At 41.8% G+C, this 23,453-nt stretch overlaps 1 protein-coding gene across 1 annotated transcript in view; it reads right to left on the bottom strand.

Moving 5' to 3' along the window:
• tmeff1a (transmembrane protein with EGF-like and two follistatin-like domains 1a) overlaps positions 1–23,453 on the bottom strand; it is a 71,321-nt gene that overhangs the window by 31,044 nt on the left and 16,824 nt on the right. The gene's annotated exons all lie outside the window — the stretch shown is intronic.

Here is a 23,453-nt window from a genome sequence, read left to right as displayed (position 1 = left end):
TTCCTCCATTAAGAGAATTATATCAATTTGACCGACTTGATATTGAAATAGTAAGCCACTAAGGAGTCACCCCCTGTAAAAGCGTGTTGTATTTTAAATAGCATTTCACAAAATATGTCTCTGATACATTTTATCAGTAGATTATACAACTGCACACAACAAAACTGTAAGAGATGCCTGCTTCTAGCAAAATGTTAGGCTTTTTACTTGGCTCCTTGGCTATTGAGGAAATGCAACTGAAAAAGCATTCTGACTTTCAGATTCTAGTTACTTCAGATTCCTCAGTTTATGCCCACATAATGCATAAACATGTTTGCACTGAAACCACTCACCCCTAGCTCTGGCTGGAATTATGACATATAGTCAGTATTTTAAACTAAGCTGAACCAAGGGATATCCAGGATTACCAGTAATGTGATTGCTCATGCTGAACGAGCAAAAATAATACTATAAGTAAGCACATTGGTTTTAACTCAATCTGACACAATCTAGTCCAAATAGTTCCATATACCGGATAAAGTGCTCCATAAAGATCCATGCAGTGGAAAATCTGACAGTGACACTGACCACACAGTGCACAATGTTAATCTCTTCTCATACTGATCATCCACAATCAGGACGCTCAGGGATGGACTGGCCCCTTGTTAACCTGTCTTCAAATCATCAGTGAGTCCCATTGTTTCCACCAACCCTTAATAATTCTGTTCAGCCCGCCCGCCAATGCAATAAGTGCATCTGGCAGTGGTGCAAGGGGGTCTCTGTCATGATGACCACGGGCTGTGAGCTCCTTTCACATCTCTACTTGCCATCGCTTCTTTTACCCTGGGACCTTGGTTTTATGGCAACCCTGATGGATGGACACCTTAACGACGTCTGATAGAGCTGTTTTGAGATATTGGCTTCGCTCAGGTAACAGAAAGCCCTATGAATGTCAGCAGGCAACAATGGCCAAAGCATGGTCCATAATCACTTCTAGCAAACAGCACAGAAAAAAAAAAGAATAAATACATAAATGAACACTGCTCAATTTTGTTGAGGGATGTATTGATGACAGCGGTGGTGGTGGTTGTTACTCTGTTCCAAAGAAAAGTGACAGTCTGAGAGGCTTAAATGGAGACAAACGAATGAAAATAGTGAGACTTCTACTTCTGTGCTAGCAGCTGGGCATTAGGCAGTCTAGTCCACTGTAATTACCTCAGAAAACAGAGCTTTTAAACAGCCAGACTTGTGTACGTATCTTTGGTTAATGGCCTCTGAGGAAGCACTCTGCACTCTGTGGTAATCATCCTCAGAGTTTCCTAAATTCTAGGCCTGACTACTTTATGGCTGCCTACTGAGTATAAGAACATTACTAGATGGCAAGAACAAGTAAGTCACCAACTCCCTGTATCAACTGGGTTGGGTGACTTTTTATTTTTTTTTCTTTACTTTTGGGTAATGTCATCAAGAAAACTATTTCCCAAAAGGTCAAAAAAATAACCAAAAATCACAACACCTTTAATATTTGGACAATAATTACTCCTGGGACAGTTTCAAACAAAATTCAGACCTGGGGAGTTTTCATTTAAACAGCTTGAAAAAATACATCAAAAATTGCATTTAGCAGTGCAATATAGCTATTATTTGAGCTGCCTGCGAATTAATGTATAATTAAAGCAAATTATGAATGATATTATCTAACCTATATAGGAAGTCTGAAAAAATATTCAGCTTGGATGCAAACCATGGGTTCACTTAGGGAGAAAAAAAACTGCTTAATAATAAAAGATACATCTGTGTGCAAAGCAAACAATACTAAAAAGTCAGGGACATCATGGGTGTGAATGAGAGCCCCAGAAACTTAATTCTTTTATTTGTTAGTTGTTGTGTTAAATGTTTACCAGTTTAACAATTAAAGGGTCCTTTGTCTTCAATCAAATTCAAATCTACCAGTCGCAGATCACATTTCATCCAAACCTGTTGTTAATTGTTTGCCTGTTTGAAATTATAATTGTCTGATGAGCATGTGAAGCCAGCCATTGGTTAATGGTCCACACCTGCCTAATCAGAGGCACATTAAAAACAGGTGTGAGGCAGCAGAGGGAGAGTAGTGGTTTGACTGTATGCTGTGTTTGCCCAAGGGTAGAGCCTTTCTTTGTTGATTTAAATAACTATTTTTTTGTACATTTTCCAGCTTCTGTTTGTTTTATGTGTTACAAGAGGTCAGAATTTGATTAATGTCTTCAGAGATCTGAGTCATCCTCTACACCCTAGACAAATCACCAGTGTAACCTGTATGTCTAAGAGATTTTATCTTTATCTACAGGTCAAGTTCTCATAATGATTGAATTAATAATGAAGTGCTCTTTTTTGATAGAGCTTAATTTTACTTGCCATACTTGGAGCTTAGTTTAAGTGTCTCACTTTTAAAAGACAAATTAGAGCTGGGAGATAATATGCAGAAAGGAGGGGAGGGTTGTGTTCATGAAAGGGCCTCACTGGTGTCAGCAGCGTCCGTTGTGGTTAATGTTAAAGAGTGGTGGGTTGATGACCCTACTAGCCCAGCTGATGATAATGCTAAAAAGCAGCAGGTGATTTCATTAGCTATTCTGTGGACAACATTAAAGACCTGCAGGTCGATGATGTCATTAGTGGTGCTGTGGGCAGTGCTAAACAAATGGGCAGGTTGATGATGTCACTGCCCCCTGATGCTTGTAATGTCAAACGGCGGGGCGGTTGTTGACATCGTCAACATCGGCTGTGCGAGCTGCTAGCCCCAGGAACTGATGGAGGTTGATACTCCTGCCCGGGGGAGCTCGACAAAAGAAATAAATTGCCTCAGGTTGTTTATCAGACTGGCAGACATGGCTGAATCACCCACCAAGGTGAGGGAAGAACTCTGCTCTTATCTCTGCTGGCAGATGGGAGTTTGTATTAAACAGAGGAGAAGTTGTTAAAGGCTTGATCTTGTAAGCTACTGCTTGGCAAAGCCAGTGTGTACACTGGGTAGGTATGGGAGAGTATTGTGTCATATACTGTAGGTATCAATCAAATCAGGACTGATGCTGTTGGTCAATAGAAATTGATAGAAAAAGGAGGCAGGGACCAATGGATAAAAGCCCCAAAAAAGTTAATGCAAAGTAACAAAACGGTTTCAGTGGCTGGGCTCAGCAGAAACTTTCTATCAAACATGGAGATCAATGGCTAGAGGGTCTGGTAAACAATCACCACTCTCTTGATCCTGCTTCAATACAGGGGCATAGCCATTCTCATGATGAGCGCTCCCCTCAGTGGTCAGAGAGGATCACAGGCTACTGTGCCAATTACAGATCTCAGTCTCAGTATACAAATCTTGGCCATCTTTCCATACTCATTAAGCCTAGACAGCAATGAATGGCTGTGCTCTGGAAAAAATGCTAAAACTATAATTAATGATTGTTTCTCTTTCAGACAATCTACATGATGATGGCCAGGGCAGTAGTGGTGTACATGGACAACTGTGCACCACAAAGCTCCTTTCAAGACCTCAACCTTCCAACAAAAAAAACATGGCCATTCTGGCTCACAGAGTGAGCTCTCTACTGCCATAAATGCTGTCAATCATATAAAATGGACTAGCTTGCCACTGTTAAAAATTTTAAATTCACAACACCCAGGACAAAAAAAACCTAAACAACAATGGTGTATGTTGCTCAAAGATACCCCTGAACACAGAATTACCCATATTCAATCCACAGTTTATTAAGGAGACAATGAGAAACACTGCTTTTAAAAGGAATAGTTTAGCCTTTCCTATTTATTTAATCCCACAGGCCCTTGTAGTTGGCACGAGCCTTTATTGTGTAATTGTATACTTGGAAGGATTTAAAATGTGGTCACTAATTGCATACCTTAACCCACAAAGATGACTAAGCAGATGTTTCACTCTAGAGAAGCAAATGGGAAGCAAGTGTAATGTGCATGAAAAGAAACTGAGGTATGAGCATTTATGTTACAAAGTTCTGTGGAAATGTTTCAAAGGTACAGTTTGATACAGTTCTGGTCTATCTTGAAAGGCTAGTGCTGCTTGGTAGACAATGTTGGATTATGTTTAGGGCAGTTGATGGCAGGTTTCACCTGGCACATTTTTTTTTTGGATCAAAGATCGATAGGAGTCAGATGGGATGTGTAATAGGGTCAGTGTAACTGGCAGAGGGAAACATTGGCCATTTGGATACACAATACAAGCCTTGCAGAGGACTGGGCGAACGGTTCCGCACAGGGAGTCCCAAGTGCCAAGGCATGCTGGGATTGCTCCGACCCTGAAGAAGTCGGCGACCGCCCTCCAAAGGCCACGGGGGTCCCTGAACCGTCTGCATCCTGTCGTTTGTTCTGGGGTGCCGGTGACAACAACAACGCTTTACAGCATCTGTCAACTGTTGGGCGTGTGCAATCTTTCATCGTTTCATCCCTCCTGCAGGGAAGTGTGCCTTTCATGGCTAATTAAGTCAGGCCATTGCTCCATCCATCAGAGAGGATTGCGGTCGGCGGGGCGTACTGGAATTGGAAGTGGGGGGTGGTGGCCATTGTAGCTCTTTTGAACCGGTCAGAACTTTCTAGACCGAGGCTTGCCAGCTTTGGAGTCTCTGACTCAGTTGGAAAACCTTTCTGCTAAAATTCAGGGCTACAACAATTATGCTGACTTTTTGAATAAATAGCTTTTAAAAATCATTGGTTAAAGTTCTACATTTCAAAAGCATGGTATAAATTGAGGACCACTACAAGCATACTCATACTCAAATACATCCCATTTTAAAAACTTCTCTTATTTTTTGGCTGAACCACAAAAGAGCTGTCAAGTGTGCTCTGTAATTCAGAATTATCTTGTCACAAGAACACCTGAAGTATGTCAGAACATCTGAATAAAAAATCTGATGTGCTTAATGGCTATGAAATGGGTGACATATTGGGATAAGATTTTTTGCACCACAAAGTGTCACTTTGCTCTCTGAAAGACAAACATTAGTATCACATTTTTTTTCCTATTTTTTCCTGCATGACTGTTGAGGAATACTACCACAAATCAGTGTACATGTTATTGTAGTGCAGCATTGATCCAACGTGTGATTGTTGAACTACAAGATAATTTACTTACAAGGTCTGTTTTGTCATCAAGATGGCACCTGACTATACTGTACTCCACAGCAGTACTGTGCTGAAACAGTACTATCTGTGATATCTCAATAACACAGAAGAATTTAATGCACAGTTCTCAAAAAACATGAAGAAAAAGAACTGATAACTGAAGTAGAACATTAAAATTCAAATGCAAAATGCTGACGGAAATGAAAATAGATTTTTTTCTGCAATGGAGATTCTTTAAATTGATAAGCATCTTTGGCTTGTTCTTGATTGCTGTTCATTAACACACTTGCCAATCATTCCTTTTTATGCAATTGCACATTTAGTCATGTTCCTTATACCTTCATGTTACATTATTTTAATCACAACACAGACAGAGGATTACATGGCTCTGATTATGACAGAGTGATTGAAGACGAGTTTTGGCCTAAAACCAGTTCTTCCATGCCTCCTCTATCACATGAATCAAGCCATTGTTTGAAGACGCATATATTTGATTGCTGCAGCTGTTATCAACGGACACCAAATGGATTATGGGTTACTCTTTGCCAGCCTGGAGTAGAGATGATACAAGATCTGATTGAGATTGAGCTGATTGAGTGCTGAAGAAGAGACGTCTTATGAATTTTTCCGTCAGATTCTGTACAAAAATGTGCATATCAAGCTTCAAAAGGAAGTCAAATCAAGACATTTACATAAAATATCCTTTTATGTTGTATGTTTATGTAATACTCTGATAAATATCAGTTGTATTTATTTTGTTTTCTCCTCTCCTGGGAATAATTTAAAGATAGAATGCCAGTTGTTACGGCGAAGTTAAAATTCATAAATAGTGTTGAGATAAATAGGATATTAAAATGGATAAATATTTTTTGTTTAAAATGTGTGACTTTAAAAAATACAATGTCATGGGTTCTGAATGCTTTTGAGGAAAAAAACAGAAAAAGTATTTTTTTATTTCGTACGAGAGTTCATGACCTTGGAGTTAGAGTTTCCGGAAGGAAGCGGGGGAAAGAAAAAGTTAATGGCGCGGAGCAGATAGCAGGGAACTGGGGAACAGTTGTTGTACCACGGGTGGAGAGTGTGTGAGGCAGGCTCCCCGCGGCAGTCACGGGTTTGTGTTGGTGAACGCGAGGCGAGTTCGGCTAGGTGGCTGGACGGAGCTGGGCTGACGGTGCGGTCACCGCTGTGAGAAGACATCCCCTGCACGGACGGGAGGAGTTTCGCCGGGTCGACGGAGATAGCTGCTGCCAAGGGAGACGGAGGACCGACGCTGCTAGCAGGTGCCGAGGGGTACAGAGGGCTGTCGCTGCGAGTTGCTGCGGGCGGAGACGGTTGCTGCCGTGACGAGGGAGCGATTCATTCATTCGCTCTCTGCGGTCTGGTCCTGCTGATTTCACCGATACACGGAGGTATTGTTATCCAAGGTTTCCCTCATGAGCTCCAACTAAAGCGCGCCAACGAAACAAAATAAGAGTGCACTCAAAACTAGACAGTTTGGGACAAAAAGACAAACTATCATTATTCGTGTTTCTGTTTGTATTTTTTCCTTTTCCTATAAAAAGGCTTGAATGTGTTTCTACTGTTCATTTTAATATACATTTCAAAGCCTGAGATCCTGTGTCGATATTATTGGACTGCGTTTCATGACATTGTTGATTCTGTATTATATGAGTGCTTATAGGTCCAAGTGTATTACCCACCGTCTCCACACATTCATTAATGAGAGTGAGAATCATACATTACCTTAGGCAGTTATTCACTAATTTGAAATGTCTCTTTTACCATAAGATATTGAAGAAGGGTTAAGGCTTCATCTTACAGCATAAGGTGGGTTTTAATACACGAGCCGGTGGTAAAAGGGTTACATTTACATGGCATTAATGACATGTTGTCTATTGGAAAATGTCATTATTTTCCAATATTCTGTTTTTTTTTTGATAGCTCAGTATGGAAAATGAATTAAAGACACGGTAAGAAATTTAATTCATTAAACATTTACCTGATAAAATATGTAGCTCAAAGTTTTTCTTCTACACAGCACACAATATTCTGTATTTTACATTATGTAATTATGGAATATTGCATTCATACATGTAAACCAAACTTTCACAACACATTCTAAAGATGCATTGTGATGGATTACACCCCCCAGCTCCTTAATGCCACCTGCTGAGTCTGAGTTTCTAAATGGCCTCATGTGGCATCTGAGCTGATTGGTTGAGTGCTGCCTGAGTGATAATTTTACACACCGCCCTCTGCATTCATCTAAGGTAATGGCAGGACAAATTCCAGACTGATCGAATATTGCTTCTAAGTACGTGCGGGGAAAAAACAAAGTGGATGCAATGCATTATGGGAAAGGGGAGGCATCCACAAGGACAGTGACAAACAATATTTAATTAAGCTGAAAATGATTAACTTTCACAAGGGAAGATTAGAGCTGAGAGGACGGCCACGGCTTACTTTATGAATGCATTTCTACACAAAGTACCGGCACACTTCAGCTAATAAGAAAGTGTGTGATCTATCTGTCTCGGGATGCCGGGTTGGGTAATTTGTCGTGGGTCTTTGTGATATGCTTGGAATATGGAACAGACAAGAAAGCAGGGACACGAGGATGGTAGAGCCACGAGGACAGCTGATGGCTGTGCCAGAAAGGTGACAACAGGGCGGTGTGGGGGAAAGAGTATGTGACAAATGAGGCAGGAGGGGTCTTTGCTGTTCCAGTTGTCCCAAACTCTCCCAGAGAATCTATTAGCTGAATGGCAGTTGTTGCTTTCTAGTCACCATTCATACCAGAGCTAATAATAATAATAATATGACAATAAATATTAAATAAAATAATAATTGCAGGTAAGTTGCAGTTGGTATGGTGCCTTTCACAACTTGCCAGTCAAAACCAGAATGGATCTCATGCAGCTCTCATAGTGTTGGTAATCCCCACCAGTTTCTTAAGCTTAACTCTACATAGTACCCCTATCGGCCTGAATTTCAGATACTGTAATGTTTAAACGACTCCCTGACCGATTGAGAGATTCCTCTTCTGCACATATATGAAACACCTGCTATACTTATTTTTCTTTCATAATTTCATTTTCATACTAATCTTCATTGGCCATTTATAATGAAAAATCAACAGTGCTACAAATGTCTTGACAAGTTTTTTGACATGGCCATATTTGGTGTGACCTTAGACCTACAGCAACAAAGTATTTTATTCATATCTACTGACTATGACCACTAAGTATGACAAATCTGAGAAAAAGTGAGCAATGCTCGCAAGAGTTAAGCAAGCAGAAAAAGCAGAAAAAAGGACCAGATGATGGGCTTTTAGCTGTTTTGGCGTGAAAGCCTTACGGAATATTTTCCTCTCATCTTTTGTGGACAAATGCAGTCATTTTTAAAGCCAAGAAAACAGCCAGTGGCCTTAAAAGCAGCATTACAAAACAGATACCACCTACGTAAGAACCACCTGAAATAAGTTCAGACGTCCCTGTCACCAGAAACTGACAGTGGTAATTTGGCATCGCACTCACAAACCATCAAAAGAACCCACACACAGCTGAGATATGGACAGAATCCCACGTGCATTTCAAGGACGAGAAAATGATTTTTTAAATTCAGACTACTTCTCTCTTTGACAGGCTTGTAATGTGAGAAAGAATCTCAGAATATATTTTGCTTGTGCTGACATGCCTACAGCCAAAGACTCCTGGCTCCAGGAGTTAACCAGGGTCCCATAACAAATCTTTTCTAGGTTCTGGTTCCTACATGAACTTTCATACTTGGAATCAAATTAATTCAATCAAGCCCAGAACCTTTAATTTACTGTGAAGATAAGTTAAAAAGAAACCATAAATATCGACTATCATGCAGAGGTATGAAAAATCTAAACATTTTCATAGTTGACATGCTCTTCAGGGAGAGAAAGAGATTTTCTACTTTCTCTGGCTCAAGCAGGAAGACACGTCCTTTCATATTTCCTTTTGAGCTCGAAGCCTGCAGACGCTGTGCTGGTGGCTGTGTAATTTTGTCTTTTTCTAATTTCCCCCGTCAGAAAGAACTGGGTTTCATTTTTCCTTGGCCACAAAGCAGGATCCTATTCCTGTCGATCTCCGGCCCCCGCAAGCAACTGGCACATCTGGCGTGAGACACATTCACAGGTTCCCTTTCACACACACTCTCATGGCCTCGGCTCGGCCCTTCATCGCGTGTGGAAGCCAAACACCACTGCAGCCTTACGGCGGCTACATCTCGCAGCAAACTGCAAGCTACCAGCAAGTTAGCGCAGCTCCCCTGTCTGTTTAACGAGGTGAGGAGGCATTTTGAAATGCATAACTGGTATTAATGTTGTTTCAAAATCAGGCTGTTTATGGTAACTACAAGTGTCCTTAAGGAGCTGCACGCCCACAGCTCCATGTTAACACACTCGGAAAAAACATCCCAAGGAATGCTGGGCTTGTATTGCCACAGCTCTTTCACTGAGAAACCTTTAACTATGCATAATGCATTGATCTATTTTAATCCACTCAGTTTAATGTTTTTCAGATGGCTGCTATGGATAGCTATGTGCCTTGCCATCTGACACACAGCCACTTCCACAATGTGCACAGTCTGAATGTGACTGACTGTTGATGACAGAGCAATACAAAAGCATAGCTGCTCCATAAACACAGCCAGTTTTGTCAAGCCAAAGGCCTTGTGAGAAAAAGGAAAAGCCAGCCTTTGCAAAAAATGCTCCCGTCCAGTTTAATCAAATACAGCATTGCTAAAATATTTATGCCTTAGCAAATAATTCCTGTGTCTATTTATTTAAAAAAAATGTCCAGAGTTCATATCACTACCAACTTCAACAGTCGATTTAATTAGCCATAAGGTCATGAACCATCAATTGAAGAGGAGCCAGAAGGTCTGGTCCACTGCACAGTTTGCAGATGTTTTCTTTCCAAATGACTGTGATTTTAACTGACATTGTAACGGTTGTAGGGAAAACACAATGACTTGACTCAGAAAGGAAGCCAGATTATTGTGTTCATCATTAGATACGTTTAGAATGATAATGCTGCTGGATTAATTTCAAATACTGAACAGCTATTTTATCCATCTTGTTGGACGCTATTCTGCATTGTATCCTCTCTGCTCTGTGCACACAAAACGTGACATCAGCAGTTGCATATTTTACACGAGATTAGCCAATGACAAACCAGGGGTTGGACAAATCAGCCAATCAGGAGGCTGAAAGTCAACTCCATTGCGCAGTTGTTCGGCGGAAAAAAAAAATGCACCCTACTCTGCTTTCCCTCTGCCGCATCCCGGGATTAACAGCTTTTAGTGATTGACTGTACAAAAGCGCTCCACGAGCTTAAATGTTGCATCTTTAAATAAAGCAACAGAGTTTAATCCATTGGCTTGAAACATTTCCAGGACCCAAATTCTAAAATAGAACCCCGATTGAGCCCTTCGAGGGGAAACTAGGACAGGGGGGCTGACTGAGGGGGCCGTATGAGGCAGCGATAATCAAAGCCCGCGGCAAATCAATGGCACTAAAAGGGAAGGAGTCGATGTCTCCAAGGCCACGGTCGTTATCTGGAGGCTGCCGTCTGACCCCCCTCACCGGGCAACATCGATAACTCATGTCCTGTCACAGTCTTTGGTCTCTGCTGGCCTCGCCTCTATTAGCCATGCAGCTGTGAGTTTCGCATCAGGACCAGATTCTGCGATTAACTTGACTTCCCTCCTCTCAGGACAAACGGCATATGCCACTCTCCTACCCGTGCCAGAGAGACCACAAGACAGTGAAAGGTGAATAATGCTAGAACGTGTCTCCTGTTTTGTATCCCTGATCCCAAAATCTGCAAACAGGCCCTCGCTGGTTTCGGTGAACAGCGGGAGCTTAAGCCTAGGAGGTAAGCTCAACACGGCACTGAGCATGAACTCCTGTAAGTGAGCCCAACATATTAAAACGTCCCATCCAAACCAATACAAAATCATGCCACTCATGCAGGAATATAAACAGCACCCTGACCACATGTTAATCCTCGATGTGCAATAATAAGATTCCTTATGAAGAGCAGAGTGTGAAAAGCTACAGGCAAAATATTATTTTACTGACTTTTTAGTGACAACTAATAGGAACACCCTGTGTTTAGTACTCACATTAAGCGAGTAACTTAACTAGTCAGCAATTCCTTAGGTGCCTCTATTATCACAACATGCTCAGAGGATAGACCTATTTGCACTGAATCTTTTCCTCTAGAGTCTAGTATCCCCAGCAACTTCTTTAAATACACTCTCACCCCCCAAAGGAGGTTGGGTTTGCATTGGCTACGCTGGCTTAAGCAATGAACCAGTAAACAAGAGGGCATAAAATGAACCAATGACAAAAAAGAGGGGGGGGGGGGGGGGGGTCACACAATGGAAAGCATTTAAGAAACACAGACCATTTTAGCCTGTCTATGCTTGTTTGAACATGGAAAAAACTGTGCAATAATTTAGAATTAGCCACAAAATGTGCAATACAGTCTTGTGGTGAACTCAGCAAGGGAACCAACAAAAATGATCATGAGAGGCTGCCAGCTTCTGTGTGCCGTACCATAGACTGGTTGCTCTGGCGCTGACACATTTCTCCACACATTCGCTGATGAGAATTAAGAGGGAGACCCTACTGAGCAAGGCAACTGACTCTCACTTAATCTCTTCCACCGCAGAGTGGGTGGCAGAACTTGGTCAACTGTGTCAATGGGCTCTCTGGACCAAACAGGAACTTAATGATCTCCATATGTGCAGCAATTATTATGCTCTTTTCAAAAAATGTCCCTTCAAATGGATATTAGGGCCCAGCGAAGGGAATTTTATTTCGTTTATTTATTTTTCCCCCCCCCCATGTCAGACCAAGCCATGCGTTCTTTTATGTCAATTTTTTTCAATCTGAATCAAGGAGTGAGGGCAGCTTTCATTTCATTTCATTTTACAATGTATTGTTTGTGTTTGTTTCCACAGATGTTTAGTTTTGCTCTTCCTTCAAATTGCCTCTTTTGAAATACCTACTGCTGCAATTGCAGGGATACCGGTGACAGTCGTTCTGGCAAGATGACCCCGTTTTCTTTCTCCTTGTGGGGGACTCTGATTTCACTGCACTGGCATTGGACTATGCACACCGATGACCTGAAATGTGCTCTGAACTTTCAAAAAAAAAAACAAGAAAAAAAACAGTGCAGCACTTTAATAGCAATGGACAACTATGACACCTGAAGAGGCGGAAGCAGTTAAAAAAACACTGCATCTTCTGATTTAGACAATATCATTAATAACTTCTCATTTTTAACGCAAAAAGCTGGTATCTGGGCTTCATTCAGTCATTATTTCTGGGGTAACCAAAAACTGTCAACCCGAAAGTGCAACTTCTCTGCTTCCACACTGCCAACATAGGCCACTGTTTTCTAAAGCTAATTGCATTGTCTCTGCCCTCAAGATGGGTCTGGAAATGTGACGTGAAATTGAACTGGTAACAAAAAAAAAAAATAATAATAATAACACTATTAGAAAAAAAGGCCTGAAAAATGTTATTCACACTGTTGGTGTAGCACTGAGCATGCCTTAGATAATTGCCATTCAGACTGCATGTACAACAAGGATTTAACACATTTGTTGATTCTGTCTGAGACTAAACAAAGAACTCTCACACTAGAGACATATAACAGAGTTGTTCAGAATATCAGGTACATTACAATACAAATTATATTAATTTGCTGAATTCCTAAGTTCAGAGCCACCAAAAAGAACTTCAGTGCTGTATGTGTCTGCATCTGAACCAGTTTCATCCACTTTTCTATGCTCTGCTATTTGTTCCTTCCTTTTTCTTAATCCTAGCCGACAGCCCAAACCATACAAAATGCGAGCAGAACCTCCTGGCTTCTGGTCTAATTACTCCATTTGAATAATTGGCCCTGGCTGGGGCACAAGTGTTGTCTTCCACTCCGCACGGCTCCCAGCTGAATGATTGTTTTAGCCTTTTCAAGTCCCCTTCGAAGATTTACGGGGGGAGGGGGGGTCTTATCAGCCCGTCCCCACCCCGTCCCCACTGTCCTCTGACCATTCATTGCCTTGGTGACTTCCTGGAGGCATCTGTCCTCCCTTTCCTGTTCCCTCTCATCTTTCAGCCGTTTTCTTAAGAGCGCGGCCAGGCCCGCGACAACATATTGCCTTTTCAAAGAGTGGACTGCGCCCCTCACTAAGAGCTGACTGAGCAAGATTGAAGCTCCTCGCGATACAAGAGGGAGGCTCTTTTTTAAAGAAACTCCCCAAGCTTTTGTCTGCGGGAAAAGGACTGTTTGAATGAAAGAGCGGCATTTGGAACAGACTGGAGAGGGAAGCTGATGAAGGGAGTGGGGATTTTTTTTTTCATCACCGTTTGAAGGCAAACAATAAAGGCTTTGCATTTATCGAGAGAATGCCGGCAAAGAGGGCCACAGTCCAGTCCTCAGCCAGAACAACATGGGTCCACGTCGACATGTACTGCTCTTTTCATTTGCGTTTTTTTTTTTTTTGGTCGTTTTTTTGATAATCGCATTAAGGATCAAAGCTTTTGTTGTCTGTATCCTCAGTAACACACAGGCTAATCCTGTAAATGTATGGCCCTGAGTGGATCCAGATAGCTTACCATGCTCTGTCATGGATTTTCCTTACAGAGGCATTTTCAGACAGACTACCTCTAATTGATCCCACTGGCGGACTGCAAATTGTAAGCCATGGGCTGCTGGCACGCAGCTCCCGGTTCAAGAGGAACAGGGTATGTCATTAGCAATGGGTGTGTTATTAGCCATGGGTGGAAGGGTCAAAGGTCAGTCCATTCTAATCCTTGCACATCTGTATGTCCACAAAAGGTAGAGCTCTTGAAATATAATTTACTGAAAATGTCAATGATGTATTACCAGTTCCCAAATTAGGACAGAGCTGTCCGGGGTGCAGTACCAGCACTTCTAAAATTGTAATGAATGAGTCCTGGCACTTTTCCCTGAGTCCCTGTACTTTTTCATAATTGAGGTTATGCTGCATGGAGTCTGCCATAAACAATTTAAACATTGTACACATAAATATTAAATGCATACATTTTTAGAATGGGAATGAATGTAGTCATCAATAGGTTGGAACATCCTTAATTGAAGAACTTGGCCATCACAGGTTACAATTCCCATTTCCCAGATCAAAACACAGTGAACATGGATATTGTCATAGATATCAGCTACTGTACATTTATTCAAAAAGGTAATCTGGCCATTGAAAATAGGCTAATTTATTGTTAAAACATTACAGGTTATGTATTTTTACATTTACGTCGTATGTGCCCTTGTTTTGTTTTGTTTTGTTTTGTTTAACAAATTTTACAATTCAATACTTTGCTGGAGGTTTAGTAATGCTTATATGGCTGGTCTAATGAATAAATGCATGGGTCAAGTTTAAATTTGAATCATGGTATTGATAGGATGAAAGGCATGAGGAAATTTTGCAGCTACTGGTAGTGAATTTGACAGATGTTATTTTAAACATACTATGCTTTCATATTTTTACACTGGTTTTTGCTGAGAACACAAATTAACGGTTATTAACCTAGAAACATTAAAATCATCGAGGTCTTTCACTTTTTTCAGTTTAACCACTGTGTATTACTGAATTTTGTTTGATATGTGTGGTAAGAACATCTGTGATAACATCATGACATTTTGCTCTTGACATTTGCAAGTGGGAGCAAGACTTAAATTGTAGAGGAAAGGAAACATATTATACTCATGTCCATGGCCTTACAAACTATGCCACACACATACTCAATAAACCATCCTGCTGGTAACGTGTAGAATATTTTTTTGGCTCTCATATTTTCAGTGTTCTGTTCTTGGTTTGTGTTGTTGATAGTACTATGGCTTGCTGCATCTTCTAACTAGAGCTGCCGAGCTTTCCCATGGGGTGGGGGTGGGGGCGTTTGAATCATGAGCGCAGGTTAAAGGAAGCCGATTTCTAATGGAGAGAGTCAACAAACTCTAGGGCAGGTTTGATTGAAGGCATGGAAAATCCTTACTGGGTCAGCTCTGTCACTCCCCACTGTAATACTCTGAGTACTAGGTATGGGGAGTGTGAGTGTGTGCGTGTTTTTATTTATTTATTTATTTTACCAGAAAGTCCCATTGAGATCAAAAATCTCTTTTACAAGAGAGACCTGGCCAAGACAGCAGCCGTACAGACTCACAACATATTAAAAATACAACATATACAACATAAAGTACATCATATACAACATAATACACAAAAAAATGTGTGTGTGTGTGTGTGTGTGTGTGTGTCTTTGCGTTTACCTCCAGTGGTTGTAGGGTGGCAGCGTTTCGACAGATTGTGGGGACGTTTTTTGCACTAATGATCTATCCCACTGATACACAGGTACTGCCCAACCCTCGCCCCCCCTCCCATTTGAACATTCGGCTCATCGAGATTTTTTTCGGCACTGCATGAATGGATATCCTACTGTGGGGTTTTACGGGCCTCTACTCCAAAATGTGATCCCTCCTGTGAGTGCCTGTATGTTCGGCTTTGCCGCTTCGTTTGATCGAGGGATGTACCGGTTGACAAATATACAAGGCCACGGACACCTTGCCTCCCACATGTTACTGCCAGCATGTGGCAGATTTTCCTCACATTCAGGGAAATATCAAGTATCTCAAAGTAACTCATTATTAAACAGCATGTCATTGCTTGAAATAGACAGCTCTTATACAGACTGTTTTTATTTTTCCCAAACGAAGACGATAAATTTTGTAGACGCTCATTACTTTTGAAGTGCCGTCTGGAAAAATCACAGCAGACCGCCATCATTAAGAACCGGCTGTTTAAAAGCTGCTTCCATGTCTCCTGTCAGTAAGATTATGGTATCATAACAATTACAGCAAAAGAGATGGAAGGTGGAAAAAAAAAAACGTCTGGGCTTTTCATAGATGAAATGAGACAGTGTTGTGGAGTACATGAAAAAGAATACCCAATTATTTCTCAAAGTCCCTCTGATCGATTCAGGAGTCTCGGGAAGAGTGAAGAGATTCGCCAATATTTTATCTGCAAATTCTGAGAGATGGAGGCTAAATCCGCTTCAGAGAGAATGCAAAGTCCTTATCGCATGTTTATTCAAGTATGAAAGGCACACGAGATCAAGACACTCCTCAGAACAGCCTGCTTTCTGGGGAGGAGGCTCAGACCAAACCTGACCCTGACCAATAGCTGAGTTATCTGTGACTGCAGAGAGAAATAAACAGATCTCAGTTTTGCTCCTCCTTAGATGCTGATGCTCTGTTTTTTGAATAGTTAGTCCACTTGCATGCTATTTTCAGTCTAGTTCTTAACAGCATGCATTACACTTTTGCATCCCTTGTCAATAAAAGTTGCTCAGCCCTAAAGTCCTGGAATCAAAAAAGCTGTAGAGGGCTACTATGGCAATTATAAGCAAATGCCAACAGAAGTTAATATAATGGCATAGTCATATAGTCATAAGGAGTAGGGCTTGTAACCCAAAGGTTGCTGGGTAATTTCCCTGGTTGGGCACTGCTGCCGTGACCTTGAGCAAGGTACTTAACCAAAATTCCTTCAGCAACAATATTCAGCTGTTTTACTGGACAATACTCTGTGTGCAGTACATGACTATAAAAATCCCTCTGACAACAGGATCTGCCAAACAAATGTAATGTCTTAAAAGAAACATCATCATAAAAACAACCAAAATGGAATATGAGAAATAGGTGTGTCTAAAGGGAATGTATCACCTGGTGCAATTGTGACTAATAAGCATCACTGTTTCCAGCATTCTTGGAAGTGCCAACAACATGCAAGATGGTAAGACAATTTGATTGCGTTTCTGTCTCACAAAGCAAATACATATTTGATGCACTGACTATGTGTGTGCACCCAGTATTTTGAAATGGCTGTCAGCATTGTAAAAAATTACCGGATTATATCCGGAAGGTAACCCTAGTAGATCTTGCAGTGTGACATACATGAGCACAGTGAGGCTGATCGGAGTAGCCTAGTTTCTCGGAGAGTCCCCCGAATGAACCCAGAAAGACTGCAGAGTTATCTATGTCAGACGGATGGAGTGTGGCGCAGTCGATTTGCACCGTAATTGGGGTTCCGGGAGTCTAATCTGTCTGATTTGCTTGTTGGCGCGCCGGCTAAAAAACACCGCGATCGCTGCATTGATCAAAAGAGATCCGTCTGGCCTGCATTCAGCTTTGTGGCAGTTCGACAGAGTTAACAAATGGGGAATATTTCGGTTCCCAAGATGAGGCATGAAATCTGTCTTTACACGAGAAAAATAAACATCTGTCTCAGTAACAGAAAATGACCATGTTGCAAGCGCTGGCAATGACAAACTCAGGACGTTTTTTTGATTTTGCCTCTCTTTATGTAGAGAAGCACATAACTGACATAAGTGGAAGAGTTATTGTTCTCCAATATGAATACTGTTCTTTTCCACAAGCTAAAAGATGGATGCAATATGAGGTGAAAAGTATGCTGTTTTTTCGTTCTCTTTTGAAACTGCATAAAACTTTTGAAACAACGTTTTGTCATAAAAAAAAAAACAAAAAACATATTATTGCCTTTCACAAATGCTGAGACCAAAATGGGATTTTTGAAGATTTCACTGCAATTCACTCTCAAGGTGACTCTAATGTTCTTCACATGTTAATCCACATAACTCAACCTCGGCCTTTATTCTTAAAAGCTCAAGGTTTCACACAGAAAACAACGGGCTTATTATGAAAATCGGGGAATTAAGTCAAGACAGATCACCAGAAAAATAGTCTGGAAACACGGAGGAGGCACAACGCCCCTTATTCCTTCTACCTTTGCCTCGAGCATGGCTACCAAGTTCAACCCCCATAATTAACCTGGGATATAATGGCTATTGATTGGGCCACTTTGCAGTGGTTTCCTCATTAACACTCGCCAGGTCAGGCATCCTGAGGTTCCCTGATTAAAAGCATGCAGTGACCTTTGCCCTCTCTGTAATTGAGGCAATCTGCAGTCAAAGATATAGGCTGAATACAAACACCGGTACCCCGGTACTCTGGACGTTGTCAATTTCGCCTTGATCAGCTTTCGGTTAAAGATTCCTGTTTATCTAGAACCGGCGCAGAATGGCGCAGCTAAGCGCTTTGATGTATTATTCATGCTGGCTCGCAGCAGCCGAGACTGTTTTGGAATGGCATTAGCGTGTGATTTATTGAGCAGTGAGTATCAAAGTCTGTGCCCCAAAATGACTCCCATTAACACCGTCAGAAAGAGACAGTGTGAAAAGGCCCTGAGCAACCTGTGGAAATAAGGGGTCTCAATTCTGTCTCTGGCTGTGGGACATGTTCCCACATCAACATCCCTTTCAACACGCACCGCTTCCAACAGCTACAAAAACCATCACCTGTGGGTAAGTATTAAAAATAAAGCATGAATACTAAATAATGAGGATGAATCACTCCTGAAATGAATAGAAATGGTATGCCATTTGATAGAAGCCTGTCTAAATGTGACTCTGCCTGTCAGAAATGGCTGCGAGGATCCATCCACTTCCCGGCGGTAGAGAGATGAAAAAGAACAGACGTGTTTCACCACTAAGGCTAGTAAAATGGCAGGGTGGGAGTACGTATGTTGGCTGCTACTCTAGGCTTGCATTATTGAGAAGGGAAAAATATTCACAGACAGCAGAGGCACCAATGAGGAATCTGCAGAGTTCTTTGTGCATAAGCAGTTTGAAGTATTTATGCATGTTTAGACATGGCTTGTTGTTGTTTTTTTTTCTGGGTGTGCTGTTGTTCATGTGGCCCACCCCGCCTTTGCTTTGTAAGTACCTCTGAGTATGTGAGTAAATGTGAGTGTAACGTAGTGTAAAAAGGACCCATTCTAGACCGAAAGCCTCGAGCGAAGGTGTTTGTTTGCGTGCGGTGGTGACAGATGGTGTGGGTGGCATGGGAGGGAGCCAGCCTGGCGGGGGGCAGGGGGGACCTTGGGTGCAGTTCAACAGGATTGGGGGATGTGTCCCTGAGGGGTTCAGGTAAGCCAACAGCATGGGGCAACCACAGTCTGCCGGCAAGGAATGGCTTGGTGGCCACCCCTCCAATAATGGCTGGTTCCAGCATAACAACTCTACCATTTCCCTCATTGATGACAATGTAGGAAATCTAGGCAAAGACTGAGACAAATGTGTGACTCTGCCACAATCCAACCCAAGCTATTGTAGTTCTTCCCACAGAAACCATAGAGAAAACAGTGTCTGCTACAGACTGTTTGATGTAAGAATGCAACGTGACTGTTTGAGTACATAAAACACAGAAGTGGGTGGATATGGAGAGCTTCAGGCAAGGGAGTTTAATGAACAGTCAGTGAGCTCTTCAGAATCGGATCGTATGAATGAATACTGATCAACAGCACTGCAGACATCCACAGCTGCGGCTGTGAATGTACCAAAAGGGTCACACCTGCCAGTTCTCCTCTCTGTACTGGTGCAACTCGCTGGCTGACCAAATCTGTAATCGACTCCCGCCGTCAGCTTGGCCTCTCGGATCTAAATCCATGAAAGGCATTGTGATGAAAAATCTCAAACTGTTACAGGCAGGCTGGAGTAGCCGTGAGTCTGGAGCAAGTCCAGGGAGACATTTCAACTCCCACCTGAAATCAGTGGACTTAGCTGTTCCACAATTATACAAAACAACCGATCAGTGCAGTAAAAGGGAGTCCGCGATCCAATGTAATTAACAATGCTTTTTTGAGGTTTAGCACTCTGCTGGAGGGGCTCTCTGCTAAAAAAAAAATCTTTAATATGATATTCCTTCCTTTTAAAATCCACACAGCCTTACTACCCCGCTGTCACAAGGCCCTATTTCTCAGAGCTCCCTGCAGAAGGCCTTATTACAGGCGGGGGGGGGGGGGGGGGGGTGCTTTCAAGCTCAGTGACTGAGGTCACAGCTGTCCCAGGTCCCTGGGGTCCATCAACTTCTGATTGCAAGATGTGACCTGGAGTCTCCAAGAGCAGGGGAAACCAAACCAACGACTGATGTTCTCCGCCATGTTACCGGAAACACCTCTGCCCTTCTCTCCAGAGAAGTTGGTTCCCTTTTTCTCTAGGCTTGGGTGAAAAATACATTCTCTATCATGGAAGTAGAGCACCCCATGTCTTGCTTTTCACCGTGGCTTGTAATGATCTGCCCTGACATATACAGATAACAATCATTAACAAAAAAATAGACACTTTTACCATAGAATCAGCTCTCTTCAGATTTGTTACTATTGTTGTTGTTGTTGTTGTTTTTGATATTATTATTGTTATTGTTGTTATTATTATTATTATTATTATTATTATTATTATCGTAGCAGTAGTAGTAGTGGGAGGAGGGGGAGGAGTAGTAGAAATATAGTGAAGCATTGACCTTGGCAGTTTGTAACAAATAACATTAAAGCATGAATTAATACTGACAGCACACAAACAGTTCATTTGTGATAAAACTGACTTTCCTTGGCATAAAATCCCAAACATTTCAGACAGAAATCTCAGCTGCATCCATTACTTCAAATAAGAATGTCAAATTAATAATTCATCCGTAATTAACTGGTGGATCCAACATGAACACAACTTGTTAAAAAAAAAAGTAAAACACAGAAAAAGCCCTCTTGTTGTTTGTTCTCACAAAGTGTTGTTTATTTTGTGAGAGGAGAAGGCACTTCATGGTAAATGGCACAGTCTCTCTCGGTAATAGCCCATGGCTTCACATGCCTCTTCTTTCGAGCACGCCTTCAAAGACCTTTCAAAGTACACTACTGCTTGTAAAAATCAACACCACCCGCAACAGGAAGAGGCAGCCAGATTACGGCTGGCGACAATGTGTTACTTGTAGCTCTGCTATTTTTAGTGATTTTTTTTCTTTTTTTTTGGTGTTCCTGTTACTTCGCAATACTTGTTTTTCTGTCCCTGCTGGTGCCCAAAACCGAGGTGTTAAAAAAAAATCAAAAAACATGAGTAACTGAAGTGTGAATATAGGGTGCTTTTTATAAATATATACAACCTTTCTACCAAGGAAAAAGGGGTATACAAAGTCAAACAGAAAAACAAAACAAAAAAGAATGTTCAGTCATGTGCTGACTTTAGAAATACATATATGGAGAAAGCCATGGCAGCTTTTCATCAAACATTACCAACATTACCACATGTCTGTCTCAATTACACATACATCAACTGTAAAGTCAAATCATCGCTTCTTTGTCCCTTATTTTAGCCCATTATTTTACCAAATGTTTTCCAACTTTCACAATTATGCTGTTCACAGACAAAGCAAAAGGACAGATGGAAAAATACACAAAGGCCGCCGTATAACCTCCGCTCCACCTACCTCCCAGCAACAGTAGGAGACTGTAAAAAAAAAAAAAAAAAAAAACTGAAGGCCTTTGTGCCACTGCCAGCCAAGCCAACCTACATAAAATCCTAAGCTTGAGGACCAGCTCAAAAGGTACTGCTTGGTCACTAAAGGAGGCCTGTTGTGCTGTTAAGCGTGGCTTCAAAGAGGTCCGAATCTCAATCATGGCAGAGGACAGAGGATACAAAAGGTGGGGAGGGAGAGAAAAACTTTGAAAGAGGACCAAAGAAAAAAAAAAAACAGATATACTGACAGCTCCAAACTAAAACCACAGAGAGGATTTCTTAGCAGGCAGTCCCCTACCAGCTGAGACTGGGCTTGACGCACCAAAGGATTTAAGCACTGCAGGAATTTTGAAGGCTGCCCGAGCAACCAGACACAATTGAATCAGCAAACGACAGACGGCGGCCATTTGAGAGAGAGGGCTCGAGAGTGGGCTGCGAGTTCAGCGGAGGCTCCTTCCAGAGGTTTCAACCCAGCTTGTAACATTCTGTGTAAACAAGCGGGAGGCCGAGAAGCCTCTTCAAAGCCTTAGCCCCTGTGTCAGGAGGAAGGAAATGAGGTGCCCAAGAGAGTGGCGCTCACCTTCAATTCAAATGCATGCTATGCTCAGCTGCTGGTACCTGATAGCACTGTACCAAAGAACAAAGAACTGACATGGTATACTGTAGCTCTTATATGTCATACACAATATGATAATATTGATATGATATCATATAAAAATAATAATACACTGGATCCATTTTCTCTCTAGTCCAGTCAACAAACACATTCTTGTCCCTATCAGCACAGTTACCATCATTTCATTTGGGTTCACTCTGTTTTCCCTGGATTGCTCTTATATTTTCAGTGTTCTTCCCAAAAAGCTAGGTTTTCTGTAAAACAACAAATAACTCAATGTGGAGAAAATGATAGAATACTTTAATCTCAAGGACCCTTGATGCAAAACAAAAGTAACCCTGGCTAATTCCTCTGAAGTACAGAAAGAGGTACTCAGCCCTAGCCACAGATCTAAGAACAAAATTGGTATATCAGCTCTGGTATTTTTCTCTCTCTCCCTCACACACACACACACACACACACCAGCAGCAGCTAATTCTCTTCTCTAACTTCCTATGAATGCAGCCTCCAAGTGTGGAGGGAGCAACCAAGCAGCACTGCTGGCTTCTGTCACGTCTCAGCCCCCCAATTCTGCTGATGGACTTCAAAGCCTGACTGCCTGCTCATGTTGTTGGGCTTTGGTCTCACAGCCGCCCCAGCTGTGCGACCAGCAACTCCCAAACTTCCTCTGCTCCCAAATTAACCCCTGTTTGGCACCTACTCTTTCCCATTTTTACCCTTAATTCCTTAAATGACAAGATGATAGGCCTCAAGAATCACCAGAGAGCTGTGCTTCCATTCAGCCTCCACATGGCTGGGTGACAACAACAGAATGCATGCAGCTGGAGTGGCCCATGGTGTCCAAGCCCACCAATGGCCTCGTTACACATGGGACCCACACCAACTTGGCCCCTCCTCGTTCATCCCCCTATCTCACGCCCCACCTTTAAATCGCGCAACACACCAGAACCTCAACTCCCACCCCCGCCGAAGTTCTCCATCCATTCTCTCTGCCAATGTCAACTTGGTCATCATTTCATTACATTACATTACCAGCATTTAGCAGACGCTCTTATCCAGAGCGACTTCTAGCACAACAGAATATAAGTTCATTCAGCTTAAATGAGCAACAGTGCCAGACCAGGCTAACAACACTCAGTGTTATGCTCACACCATTGGTGATTTTAGACTCTTTTTAGGGGTGCTCAAGCACACCTAAATTTCATCTCAGCACCCCAACCTAACATTATTATTATTATTATTATTATTAACAATAATAATAATAATTAATTATTATTATTATTTTCTTAAATCATTTTT

The sequence above is a fragment of the Megalops cyprinoides genome, chromosome 24 (genome assembly GCF_013368585.1).
Source record: "Megalops cyprinoides isolate fMegCyp1 chromosome 24, fMegCyp1.pri, whole genome shotgun sequence".
Lineage (NCBI taxonomy): Eukaryota > Metazoa > Chordata > Actinopteri > Elopiformes > Megalopidae > Megalops > Megalops cyprinoides.
This window is presented reverse-complemented; position numbering and strand designations above follow the sequence as displayed.